Consider the following 14,906-nt stretch of genomic DNA (forward strand, 5'->3'; position numbering starts at 1 on the left):
CTGGGTCAAATGTTAACTCTATGTTAAATGTTAACCTTAGGAAGAATTTCTAGATAGTTTTGCAAAGCAGCTGCACCATTTTACATTCCCACCAGCAATATGAGGAATAGAATTTCCCAGCATCTTAGACACCGCTTGTTATTATATGTGTTTTTAATTATAGTCAATCTAATGAATGTGAAATAGTATCTCATTTTGGTTTTGATTTGCATTTCCCTGATGGCTAATGACACTGGACACACTTTTATGTGTTTATTGTGAAATTACTTTTATTATGTCAAAATATTCCTTTATGAGCTAGCAATTATTTATGTGGAGGAGAGTCCAGAAAACAGGTTCATGACTGAATTGTCCTTGCTCTTGATTACAGAGATTCATGAATCCACACATCACACTATTCTCTGGAGTAGCTGCTGAAGGTCTACGAGGCTGTGTCTTGGAGGCGCTTCTCCTTGCCTGTTAGGCGGCTTTCATGGGATCACAACAGGATGGATGTTATTTTTCTCTTTTGAATTAAATCTTTACAACAGTTTGAATGCTCTTTCTAGAATGCACTAGTTCAAAGACTTTGTTAATTTCATCAAAAGACAGATTGTGAGTCACAAATTCATCAGCTTTTATATTTTTGAATATATATTCAGACACCAACTTGAGACACTTTCTACACTCTTCCATCCTCCAAAGGCAGTGTCTTTCCATGTGTGACCTATTACCAGCTGGAATGGACAAGTTGCAATTTCTTCATGTGATGCAGCTACTCCAACCGCCACACTGACACCCCAACTCTTGTGACATGCCTCAGGTGCTGCTCACATGACCTTCACGGTACCAGTACATTCAAAGGAATAGTCCACTCCTCCATCAGTGAGTACTTCCTGGATGGGTTTACTAAAATCCTGAGGGATAATACATTCAGTGGCTCCAACCTCTTCAGCCCTTGCAAATATATCTTTATTGATGTCCACACCAATGATTCAGGATGCACCAGCCACTTTACAGCCCATTTTAACTGCCAGTCCAACTCCTCCCAGGCCAAAGATGGCACAAACAGAGCTAGGGTCCACCTTGGCAGTGTTTACAGCAGCACCATAACCAGTTGACATGCCACAACCTAGAAAGCTGACTTTATCCAAAGGTGCTAAAGGATCTACTTTAGCAACAGAGATATCAGCCACAGCTGTGTATTCAGAAAATGTGCTGGTTCCCATGTAATGTAAAATTGTCTTTCCTTTGCAAGTAAATCTGCTGGTACCATCTGGCATTAAGCATTTCCCTTGAGTGACTCTTGTCTTCTGGCAAAGGTTAGTTTTAGGATTTAGACAAAATTCACATTCGCACACTGTGGGATGTAAAGTGGGATGACAGTGTCACCCGCTTTCAGCTTAGTAACTCCCTCACCAGCGCTTTCCACAATTTCAGCACCTTCATGTCCCAAGATTGCTGGAAAATAACCCTCAGGATCAGCTCCACTCAGGGTATAGGCCTCGGTGTGGCAAACTGCAGTGGCAACTATCTTGATTTGAAGTTTATGAGCCTTTGGGGATGCCACCTCTATCTCCTCTGAGGAGGCTTTCCAGCCTCCCAGGCAACTGCAGCCTTGCACTGGATAACCTGGTTCACCATGTCCACGGGATCTATCCATTTGTATATAATCTTTTGAGAAATTATTCAGTATCAATCCATTTGTATATATTCTATCTATTTGTATATGTTTTTTGAGAAATGTCTATTCAGATGCTTTCTACTTTAAAAAATTATATTATCAGCTCTTTTTAAAATAATTGAGTTATAAATATTCTTTATATATTATAGAAAAAAATAACTTATCAAATATTGTACTAGCAAAATTTTCTTCCCATTCTGTGGGTCACCTTTTCACTTCCTTTATGGTGTCTTACAAACACAAAAGATTTTAATTTTGATGAAGTATAATTTATCCATTTCCTATATTACTTCTGCTTTTGGTATCATGTTTAAGAAACCGTTGCCTAATCCAACGTCATGAAGAACACCTATGTTTCCAAGGGTTTCATAATTTTGCTCTTACATTTAAGTCTTTGATTGATTTTAATTTTTGTATACAATGTGAGGTAAGTGTACAACTTCATTCCCTTGAATGCAGATGTCCAGTTGTGCAAGCACCATTTGTTGAAAATATTCTTTACCATGAAACTTTAATCTTCGTCTAAAGATAACTAGATTTGCAGGGATTTCAGCAGCAATTATCCCCATGTTATATGACAAGCATTAGGGAATCACTAATTTTAACTATCTTGTGATGGACTTTATGCGGCAAATCACCAGGGCCCCTCTCCTCAGCATGATTATAGTCTAATTAGTTATTGTATAAATTATTAGGCTTAAATAATATAATATTTTGAATATTAAATATTATTGTCCTTTTTCCATCTCCTCTAAGGTAAGTTAATGTAAAATTTCTCTTTCTTACTGATATAAACTCTTTACTTTCATAATTTTCTCATCTTCCTCTTTCCTCCTCCTCCTCCTCTTCTTCTTCTTTGTCTCCTTCTCTTTCTCCCCCTCCTTCTCTTTTCTTCTTCTTCTCTTCCCCCCTTTCTCTGATAAGTACAGAGAATTCTATGTATTACAATTGAATATCCCAACAATTAAGATCCTCCACATTCATGCTTTTTTCTTCCTAACAATGTGAGAGAATTGCTTCATCCAAATGTGAATAACAAGCTATTTATTTATTTATTTACTTACTTATTCTATCTTTATGTATTCTAAGTGTCCTTATTGTTAAGTAAGTTTTGCCAAGAAATATTTAGAAAACCTCTTCTAATTTTCATGTTCTCCTAAAAATATTTAATGTTCACAAAAGCTACTCAAACTGTCAAGTACAGTTATTTTTAGTGAGACTAAGAATACTGGAACTAACTCCTACAATATTTTATTACATATGGCTCCCTATCTGACTATGAGCTGATTAGAACAAGTATGATACTTGAAGTCATAACCACAAGGTTGAATTTGCAATAGGCGTTTTGTCTCATTGTGTTCCACATCACCTTTGAAGTACTCTGGATACTTGGGGCTCTATAGAAACAGTAGTGATAACAATAAAAAGGATAGATAAGGACAGTTCCAAGACACTTGTGCAAACTGCTCTCTGCACTAATAATCATGTGTTTAAATTCCCATCTTCAACTCTCACAGACTGGGTTGGTCAGTTCCTGCAGTTGCTATGGAAACATCTTTGTGACTTCCTGGAAACTATAAAAATCTTTGCCTGAATCATTGCAGCTGCTGGTCATATAGTATGTCTACTTCTAACAACACCTTTCATGAATGCAGAAGCAATCCCCACTAGGGATCTAAAATGCTAAATCAATTTCTATTTTAAAATCTAAACCAAAGTAACTGATGTTTGATGTAGCTATTAAGAATTTTTAATTTTTGTGGAGCATCCAGAGATTATCTGAGAAAAACCATTCAGAAATATAAGTGCAATTTATTGTCTGCATTATACGTCAAACTTTCTACCTTTATTTGCCATAAAGAGAAGGATACCCTTATAATGAAGTATTTTTTCTTCATTTCTGACCGATATGTGGCTTGAAACATATTTTGCCCATATCACAGAGCAGTTTCTATTCAACTCAAGGAAGAGATATCTACATGAATATTACCAAAAATGTTACTACCCTACCTAGGAATTTGACTGGATTTTTCAAATCTATGGGGCAAGTGACGAATAAATTTTTCTCAAAATATAAATAAAAATAAAAACAAAAGAAATGCATGCCTGGTCCCTCCGTGGCCTTTCATTGGAAGATCAAAAGAACCACACATATAAAATGCGAGTTTTAAGCACAGCTGCAGCCTTCTTTCGTAGTTTTCACACTTGAAGCCATGAAAGTGGAAGAACATACAGTAAGGCATGCTGCGGGATACATGTAAAGATGATTTTGATGCTTAAAGGAAATAAAATCTCTTAGCAAATTAACTAATACTAGTTTTATTGAACTGACTTTAATGTGGTATGAGAAACACTTCTTCCTTCTTCTGCAGCTACAGTTGAAACTTAGGATCTCCTCTCATTTATCCATGCGCTAGAAAAGACCAAAATATGTGTGGATGGATGCACAGAAAAGAGTACTGAGCCCCCATGATGGATGATTATGAGAATGAGTTTTGGATTCAATGTCTAATAACAATAATTGTAAGATAGGAGGCACTAAAAAATTATACAGACAGTTTCTTCATAGTTGTAAAATAAGTACCATAACAATACATACTTCTTAGGATTTCTGTGAATATCAAATAAGATAATGCATGTACAGTACACAGAATCATGCCTTGCATAATTTTAAGCTCACATTAAAACGACATATTTATTTATAACTGTTGTTGGTGTCTAAAAAATCTCACAGCAAAATCATCACAGTCTTAGGGTAAAACAAAGAAGAATCAAATAGAGCTGTTTTATGCACTGAAGAGCAAGAAAAACCACAAACTTTCTTCTCTCATCCTCTGTGAGTTTATGTAGGGCCTGTAAGACCCCTCTGTAACTATGTAAAAGGAAAATGCCTGTCATACTACAATACTGTTTAAAAAATTCAAAAGAAAATGTCAAATAGTGTGCCCAATGCAAATGTTATGTTTTCATTTCTAGTTAGTTAATTAGTTATACACTAGACTGTTGTACCCTTCAAGTGCCTTCAAATGCAAAAGGTATGATTGTACGCTTTCAGGATTTTGGAGAATGGATGATTGACTTCTTGTAACCAGATGTAAATTGGACCTAGCTTCTGCAAGACAGGCACATGTATTGATTTAATAATTAAATGCCGTATTCTCATTCTCTGTTCCACCCATGTGTTTTTCCTCAGGCGGTGAATTTGAATGTTGAAGAGCTTTACAGTCCAGATTTCAGTGGATAGTCAACGTTGCTAAAAGAAATGTATGTCATGCCAAAACAAATCTAAAAGTATTTGCGCTTCTTGTAATTGCAAGCTTAACAAGACACACAGTCCTTGCTGGACTTCTCAAATGTCACACAGGTTTCCGAAGGACCAATATATGTTTATGTTTGCTCCATTGTCTTAGAAATGGTTGAGATTTTTCTCATAGATTAAGAGAATTTCAAACCAGGATACTTAGATCTTATAGTCCTGTTCTCTGATTTTAAATATAAGGAAATTGAAACTCTAAGAAATTAAATAAGTCACTTTTGTTACGTATTCATTTGATCCAAAGACCATCTTTTAGGTGAAAAAAAATGCATATACCTCTCTGTATATATTGTATGTCGTTGTAAGGTGTATGTATTCTGCACTGCTATCATACACGTTTAAGCCTCGCAGAGGTCAGTATGGCTCAGGCACTGTGTAGTTACCCAGTTGATACAAATTTCTTCTGTGGGCCCAGACAATATTTCTCTCCATGTACAAATGAATATATAGCTAAAATCTACTTTACCTCAAAACTGCTTAGTAATAATAGAATATAATTAGGTAAATTTCACTCAACTATTTCCCAACCTGTGATATTATAACATATTCTATAGATATAAATACATCTACATTTAAAAACCAAACCAGAATTCTCACCATATTCTAATCTCTATCCATATTACTCAAACTCAGTTAAAGAGGCCAGATAAAGCATAGGCATCATGCCACTCTCCCTTCATTTTCATCCCTTTCACTAACCCCTGTTTCTTCTTCCATTGCTAACAATCCAAAATTTCCCAGGTCCTAAATGAAAGCATTCAGTTACACATCACACAGGAGAAGAAATCTGTATCTGCGCCTTGCAGACTTGTCAAAATGACCCATTATATAAAGAATATGTATAAAATACCTATTACATGCATTGTAACCACAAATAAAGGATGTGAATTATATCTGGATGCCTACGTGTGAATTATTTAAATTATTGTGACATCTTTGCCTTTTCCTAAATATCACAATTGTAGTGAAAACACTGAGTATAATGCTGATAAATTAGAATCCAAGTTTGTTTTCATAAAGCGGCAAGCACAGCCAGAGTGAAAAATACTGTATAATTCAGATACAGGCCCAAAAGGAAGGGAGAACCCCGAGACAGGGTGGCAACCCATTTTAATGGGAATGGGTCTGGATATCGACTTAGAAGACTAGAAGTCAAATCTTAGTTTCACTTACTAACTGTGAAACTCCAGAGAACCACTGTCTGCTAGGCAATGGCAGATGTAAACATGACTACAACACTTTCTAACGGATAAGATGCTTGTGAATAGATCATTATAACACTATGATAAAAATGCTTCAAGAGACAAAATAATAACATAGAAAAATGGAGAAGGAAACAACACATTCTCTTGAGTTTAATAGGCTGTCACAAAATGGGAAACAGAAAGAACATTCAAGGCTAATAAATTACAGGTAAAAAGCATGTAGCAGTGAATGAGCAGGATAAGAAAGGGAGTTTAAGGCCAGTGAACCTGGAGCCACTGGTTATAGGGTAATGGGGAATTTGGGCTCAGTGAGCTTGGAAAGCCTGGATTTTAGAGGATTTTGCCTGATACACATCACAGCTTTTGAACTCTATCTCATGAACACACCAAATCATATGAAAGGTCTTTTAGTACTCAAATTACAGGGATCAACATGGGCTCTTCCTAGAGTAACCTTTGCTAAAAGTCTGGAGAAACCCTTATCATTGTAAAATTATGTGGGAGGCCATTTTTCAAAGGCTAGGCAAGACATATGCGGGCGTACGAGAGATTTGCCTAGGACAGGAATTGTGTCATTAGACAGTAAAAGTCAAATTGCAGAACATTTGTCAGCTGGAATCATTACTTGAGATACAGACTGAATGGTAATGGTTTGTAAGAAATGTTGGAAGTATAATTTTTGAATTTAAGAGAATAGGGTTGGGTTTAAAGTTTAAAAAACCATCAGTTTATAAATGGTAGCTGCAGCTATGGCAGAGGCTAAGATGTACCAAGAAGAATGTGTAGAAAAAATTTGAAAGTGTGCATCCAGGGGAACACCAACGTTGAAAGGCTAGGCAGAGGTAGAGGAAAACCAATTAGGGTTAAATAGTAAGAATAGTCAGAGAGGTAGAAAGATTTCTGGAGCTAGTTGTAGATGAGAGGCTTAACTGAAGAGAGGTTTTAGTAACAAAGTAATCAGATAAACAACTGTGCAGAGATCATGTGAGCTGAAGACTCTATAAAAATCCTGTGTAAGAAAAACATCCAGAAGAATCATACTGGGGCGAGGCAGAATAATCATTATACTAGAAATGTGTCCTTTTATTTGAAGTCAGTATAATGGTTCTATACATGTTACAACAAGTCATTGAACATGATCTCAGCAGTGATCGCAGCGTTAAGCCTGCAATACTAAACGCTGTGTCAATTTTCTAGAAACAACTGTGGTATCTTTATATGTGGCAGAATTATTATATTGACAACAAATTAATATGATGTTTCTCAGTTTTATGCATCATTTTTTGTTTGTTTGAAAGAAATTCTTGATATTATTAATACATTAATGCTTTTTAGCATTACTGTTGGGATCGTTGGCATTTCAGTAATGTAAACAAAACAGTGATAAAGCGTTAGCTATAATGTTAATCACTTCTATGAGATCCTTTTTCTATGAAGGTTTCAAATATTAGCACTTGGTTTTTCTGTGCGAATACATTTGCTAACATGGCAGAGTTGAGATTTAAAAATCAATAGTAAAGAAACAAATATTCCAGATATTTTCACCATAAAGGAACTTAGAAATGTGCTCATGTATGAGAAAAGGAAGATATGAACTTCAAAACTGAAGAAAAAAGTCACATTTCTCTTAATTTACTGTTAAGTAGTTGTACATACCTCTTCACGTGCATATTCACTGCTACATATTTAGTGAAAACATATTCAAACAATTCCTTGCATCTAAATCTAATTTTGGCATTATCTAAAATTTAACTTGCTTAAATTTTATCTCACTTTAAAGATATTTAATTTTATGTATGAATTGAATCAAAGTATGAAAATACAACTATTTATAGTATATTTTGAACCTACCTAAATATATGACACGTTTTTATCTCATGGCTTTGTTTTCCTCTCATTATATAAATATGTAAATATTATATTAGAAGTAATATAATAATTTAAAATAATGGTTATTTTCTAATGAATATCCACAAAATACCCTCAACTTCTCTGTTGCCTCTGGAAATGCACCATCAGGGTGAAACATTAGTTTGTCTGTGGTTTTTCCGGGAAGCTTTGAGGTTTTAACTTTGATCTCTCCCTTCACACACTGAGATTTTCTCCTGACTCCACTAGCCCAGACAGAATTTCTACCCTTGATCTCTAAGGTAATTTTAAACATACTCTTGACACCAGCATCACTCAGTGGCAAAAGTTTCCCTCTTATCCATGGTATGTTTACTCTTCAGTTTCTCTGTTGCCCTTTGCTCATCTAGACTCAAAGTGACTTTTTTAAACTTGCCACCCTCAGGAATACTTTCTCAGTCATTTAGTTCACATGCTTTCTGCTTTGATGAAAGTATTTTGAGGTCCCATTTTTGTTTCCTCAACTCTTTAAATTCCTTTATCTGAGGAAACTAAATTTTCTCTTTGATCTGCCAAAGAATCTGTAACATCGTTTGACCACAGAGTGAACTCTACTTAAAATGACTCCATATTTTTGTGGCATTCTCATTCATCCCTTTTTAAATTCTGCATCTCTGTCAATGTACTCTGCACCTTGGATATCAAAGTTGTAGGGCTTTTTTGACTAGTTAACCCATTGCTACCAAATCTTATCTCAGAAATTAATCTGTCATCAGTCACTTTTACCTTCATGTGCCATTCATATGTTACTTCAATTGGGGATTTTTGCAACTGACCTCTATCTTTCAAAGGTGGGAAGAAAAGTGGGAGTTTGTTTGATATAAAACATAGCAAGTTAACAAACTATTGGCCCGTTTGGCAGAAAAGGCCTTTCCAAAACTTATCAGCCTATAAAATACGTTTCCTTTTGCCATTCATTAAAAAGAAACAGATCATGTAGGAGGGAAGAAGATATCTATTAATCTGCATCTATGTCAGTCTTTCAGATAAATTGATGAAGTATACAAATGATTCTATGTACTTTAACCACTACATAGAAGTTTCACAGATATGTTCTGACAAATAGTTTCACATATCAAAACAAAAACAAACCCAGCCTGAGTTAGGTGTTAACATGTTCATCCTATTTAATAAATAAAGTCAAATTTATAAAGATTAAAGACTTCCAAAGGACTCCAGTTAGTAGTGATTGGATTTGGAACTCCATTTCAGGTCTTCTGTTGCATATCTTGCTTATTTTTCCCATTATCACAGCTACTATAGTTATGATTCGAACACCTCTCCAAACCTACCATTTTCCCAGTCACTTCTTTTCAACCAATGCTTAGTTTTCAGAATATGAATCTAACATAGCATTAAACGTGTTTAATGCCAATTGCAGATGGAATTCAGACCAGTGTTATAGATGCAAGTTACAAATAAGCTGAAATAGTTTACTTGGCATTTATCTTAACCAAGATCGTTCTGAATCTGAGGGTTGTGCCAGACCACAATTATACAAATGTCATTGTTAATATCCTTAAATTATTATGACTCTAGTACTGCCATTTGACTATTAATACTGTCTTTCTTGTACCATGTGCCTGTCTTCTGTAGTTCTTTTTGGACCCATTTCTTTTATTAGCTGCAAAATTCTCACTTAGATCACCTGAACATTCCTATAGTTGATAGGAGTTCCTCTGGCACCAAGGGCTCTTTTACAAAATCACTCATTACTATGGCTCCAAACAAGAAGGTACCATTTCTGGATAGAATTAAATTAAATTTAAAAGATCTTTAAAAGTTATCATGGCTTCTAAGGTATTAAATACAGAATTTCTATTACTAATGTCTAACCTAGTTACATTGAATTATTCATTTATTCTAAAAACATTTATTGTACTAAGTTATTCCAGTTTCCAAAATTATCTCCTGGAAGTGTATGCTTGTTTATCCCATTTATTTCTATTAAGACTCTATTACAAAAATAAACAAGAAATATTGCAATGTAAAATTTTAAGTATGCTTGTTTTTAAAGGGATAAAGAGGAAATATCATTAATGTATAATTCCCTGGTAAAATTATACTCCTGATATTGGGTTCCTGTTGTACATCATTAATCTGCTTTTTACATTTCTCATTTGTCTAAGTACAACATGGGCAGACTAAAAGATGCCAAGATAAATTCATAGCTGGACTTTGAAGGTACTCCTTGCTCAGACAGGCTTACTATCATAAAACCTCTAACTTTAACTATTGTCTTGAATACTGAGTTTAGGCATAGTTTCCACTGACAATAAACAATTACAGAAGATGAGTAATGATTCTTCATGCCTACTACACTAGTAATCTGCTTGATATATGTACCACTGCTCAGACCAAGGGGATCTTGAGGATCCACTATCATCCTCCCAAGTACCATCCAGAGGTTCAATATCAAACAAGCCTTTCTTTTTTTGCCCCTTTCTTAGAGGCATATATTTATGAGTACACATATATTCTCACAGAAAAGAAACATTTCACCAATATTGTACATTTTAACAGAATCAGGTCTAGGGAAGTGACCAAATTTTTATAAATTGAAACAATGCCACTTACTGTTTGGATTTTTAAAAATAGGCTTTGCAAAATACTATGGGGGTTAGAAAAAGTCAGAACTCTTCATTTCAAGAATCATACGATTTAGAGGAGGAGGCAGTCACTCACAGAATGAGGAAATGTTACATGACTACAGTTGCCAGTTAATTATACAGGCAATTTTGTTTAGGAGTTTGGAAATTACTTGATATTTAGTAGAGAAGACTTATAAAGGAGATAGAATTTTATCTGGCTCGAAGGCAACTGTGAAATAAAAAAGAAAAAAAATCTGAACTTGTATTTTAAATCTAGCCTCTGTCATTTTGTAGCTCTATGCCTCAGGAAAGGAATTTAATATGTGCAAGCCATAGTTTCTTAATCTTTAAAATAAACCCCGGTTTCTGAGTTTTATTTGGAGAATCCATGTAAAATCACAAGCATAGGGCCTTGCAGATAGTAGGCGCCAAATAATGCTATATGAAAACTGTTGGAGTTTGCATGCAAGAGAAAGGAAATTCCAACCAAGGAAAGTAAGCAAAATAATAAAGGTGAAAGAAAACAAAATAAATTCAGTCTATTAAGTGTGCCAGTTTGATTGACATGTGGGACAAATATAAATGAAAATTCAGGGTCCAGATTGTGAAACCCTCCGCAGAGGAAATCTAGACTTGACCTTTGGGCAGTGGAGAGTAACGAAAAGTATATCAGCATGAACATATACTCTCAAAGCAGCATTTTGAAAGTTCAATTCAGAAGCAGCAAACAGTTTTATTTTTCCCTAAGAAGTGTATATTTGTAGCCTGAAATATTTTATGACTATAATAATTTAACCTCAGTCTTCAAATATACCCCTCACAGTGGCCTAAGGATGCAGTGATTCAGAATTGCTTAAAGTAGTAGAATTTACGTTCGGTGAAGAAAATTAAGGACATTAGGAAGGATCATTTCTTCTGAATATTTAAGGAGGCATTTTGGCATCCTGTAGAAATCAGTTGCTGTTTTTAAAGAGATCTATGTGGTTAAAATGTATACTTTGACAATGCAATAATCACAATAGATGAGGCCCCCTAAAATACATTTGAAAATAAAATAGGATGCTGTTTTCAAAAGCTGCTGTCCAGACTCAGTGCTATACCCGCCTAACATGTCCAGGAGGTAAGTCCGGGTAAACTTTGTAACCTGCACTTAGAAGGATAGTGTTGTCAAGGCATCTAAGATGCTTGAAAACAACTGTCACACAGACTGCCTAGGGATTTTATTTGGTAGCTCTCTGATCCACCAAGTGTTTATTCTTAACAATGACAATGGCTTTAATGAAGGAGTGTGTGTGTGTGTGTGTGTGTGTGTGTGTGTGTGTGTGTGTGTACTTGGAGGATAAAAAGACAGGATGATTATACATGGTTATTCTTCAGAATTCTATGCCAGGGACATTGCTGATATTTCTGAGATGAAGCAGTATATATTATAATTAAATATCAACACTGATTGCTGATGTCTGTCTTGGTTCTTGAAAGAGTTCAAGTCTTTGGTGCAGTCACATTCTTAGTTACTTTGCAAAAACTCTAATGAAGAAAGTAAGAAAGATGTGTTAATATTTAATAAGCCTACTGATCGATTGCTGTGCCTCCTAAAATGTTCATCTCTTTGACTGGTGGGAAATGAACTTCATTAGGCTTTCTCTGCCACCTTATAGCTCCTTGTTAACATTTCCCCTTTGGGGTCCCTGAGAAAAAATGCCTAGCGTCTTGCCATGAATCTCTGCCAACCATACTCTCCCGCACTATTTTCCATATTCATTTGCTGAGAAAAGTGGATGTAAATCTCATTTTGCAAGGAAAATATTATCAATTCTTTGTGATTGAAAGTAAAATTTGTGAAATGGTATTTTTATGATTCATAGAAATAACCAGTAAATTGATTTAATATATGAAAGCTAGTACTATATTTAGTTTCAAGCTATGAATATAAAAAATATTAAACACTTTTTCACATTTTAGCTTCTTCTTACATGTTTTATTTGAAAAAGCAAAAGAAAAAATGTAGAGCTCTGAAAAAATAGAAACTACTAGAAAAGGTGTGTTTATGTAAAATAGTTACTATAAAATTTCATTTATTTAAAAGACTTTCAATAAATAAAAAAGAAGAAACAGAGCAGCACTTACATACTGCTAGTAGCAAAACAAATAATATTTAGTAATAAAATAATTATCAATGTAATAAAATAATTATCTTACTTCAAGATATTTTGGCATATAATTTTAGATAATTTGATATATGCATAAAGGACTGACATTAAAGCTGAGCTTAACAGTAGAAAGAAATGGTTAAATACACTGATAATTTAATATGTACCAGGAACTTGTTAAATATTTAATGCATATTATCTCATTGAAATCTCATAGTAAAGAAATGAGATGTATACCATAAACTATTGTTATTCCTATTTTACCAATGAGAAATCTCAGGAAGAGATTATGTAAAAAGGTTTTTCAAGTTCACACTTTATATAAAATTTTTAAGTATCCCAAAGGGGATCTAAACCAAAGCATTCGACATCCAGAGTCCTAGCTTCTAAGGATTCATAGATGTATTCACAGATGTAGTCATAGATGCAAGGCCACAAAGGAATCAGGTGGGTTTTCCACTTTTGGAAACTCATCTATTTCCAGAGAAAGCAGAAGAGAGAGCGCAAACAGAAAAGCTAAACAGCAAGAAAAAAGTTGTTTCAGAATCTGTCAAAATGAAAAATCATTCTTTTTACCAGAGCTCATTTTGGTTATTTCAATCTGAACAAGAATGTAGTTCAGGAAACCAAGAGACACAGAATGAACAGAAGTATTTCTTTCCTGTTGATTCTCCAGCTAAAGCAATGGCAGTAATTCTCAGTTATTAAAAAACTCTTTCCAGTCTAGTGGTTTACTTATGGTAGAATTTTCTTGACATCCAAGCATTCAAGAACCCATACTGATGCAAATATGTTTCCAGCAGAATCTATGGCTACATAATTCACAGAGCCCAGTAAAAAACAAAAATGTGAGGCTCAGTTTTCATGAACTATTAAGAATTTCAAAATGTTTACAGGAGAAGATTAAACCAAACTCAGAGCCCTGTGTCTGCATTGTTCGTATAGCCATGAAGCCTGACTACACACAGCCAAATTCTGAGTGCTATTCTGTGAATTCTTCAAAGAAAGAAGGCTCGTAACCATTTATAGTATGTGCCTTTGGCCGGAAATTGTGAATGCTGGTTACATATAATCTTTTAGTTTTCTTCCCTCATTTAAGACAGACTTAATTGTGGCATTCAATTATAACATTCTTACTTCATTCATGACACTAAAAGAAAAAGACTTCATATTTTCTGAGAGGAAAAGAGCATTCCTTTGATTTCTGGAAAATCTTTAAAGAGAGAGACTTTGAACAGAGCACATGTTGACGTTATTATTTTTTTCATTTTTAATGTAGTCTATTTCTGGAAAAGGGATACATAGATCTTTGTGTAACCACCTAAGGTGATAAAAATGATTAGTTTATTCTGTTTTTTAAATTAAAAAGAGAAAACATCATTACATGTTGGTTTCAGAAGGCATCCATCCTAGATGGGGACGGTAGAAAAGAGAGTTGGAGGCACAAACATGAAGGGTAATGACAGCAAACTTTTCCTTCTACGCCTCACTCAAAGTTTCCCCTGCCTCTAATGTTATCGTCTCACCATTTCCAAGTAGAATTGTCTGGATTGAAACTAGCTAATTTTGATGGGGAAAATATTGGCCATGTGAGAATGAAAGGCTGACCCACCAAGCACATTAGCACCTATATAGAAAAATGTGCAAATAGAAGCTAACTACTAAGTATGTACGGAGGTAATAATTTTATTACCAATATGAAATTTACCAAATACAAACTTATGTTATTATAAGTTATAATACAGAGGAGGGGATCAGGAAAGGAAAAACTGGATTCTTGAGCAGACACACTCATAAATTAGCCTTTATCTAGCAATTGCTAGGAGCTAAGCCTTATTATCTATTGCATCTATCAGAGCTTTATATGAGTCTGCTTGAATACCTCAGAGGGACACCATTCTCAGATTGCCTAATGTACTTGGCTCCACCTAGAGTTGAGCTTTCTGGAAATCCTGAATAAAATATTACTGAAGCAATACCACTGAATGCCAATAAACACTTCATTAGCATTTAAAACAAAACACTATTAGACATTATAGCTATGTGCTAGGAGGAAGGAGCCATAAAGGGAGG

At 34.7% G+C, this 14,906-nt stretch overlaps 1 pseudogene; it reads right to left on the reverse strand.

Moving 5' to 3' along the window:
• Nucleotides 1–513: 513 nt before the first annotated feature.
• Nucleotides 514–1,623, reverse strand: LOC108305933 (annotated as a pseudogene).
• Between the last annotated feature and the right edge of the window lie 13,283 nt (nt 1,624–14,906).

This window comes from Cebus imitator, unplaced genomic scaffold, assembly GCF_001604975.1.
Source record: "Cebus imitator isolate Cc_AM_T3 unplaced genomic scaffold, Cebus_imitator-1.0 Scaffold3, whole genome shotgun sequence".
Classification (NCBI taxonomy): Eukaryota; Metazoa; Chordata; class Mammalia; order Primates; family Cebidae; genus Cebus; species Cebus imitator.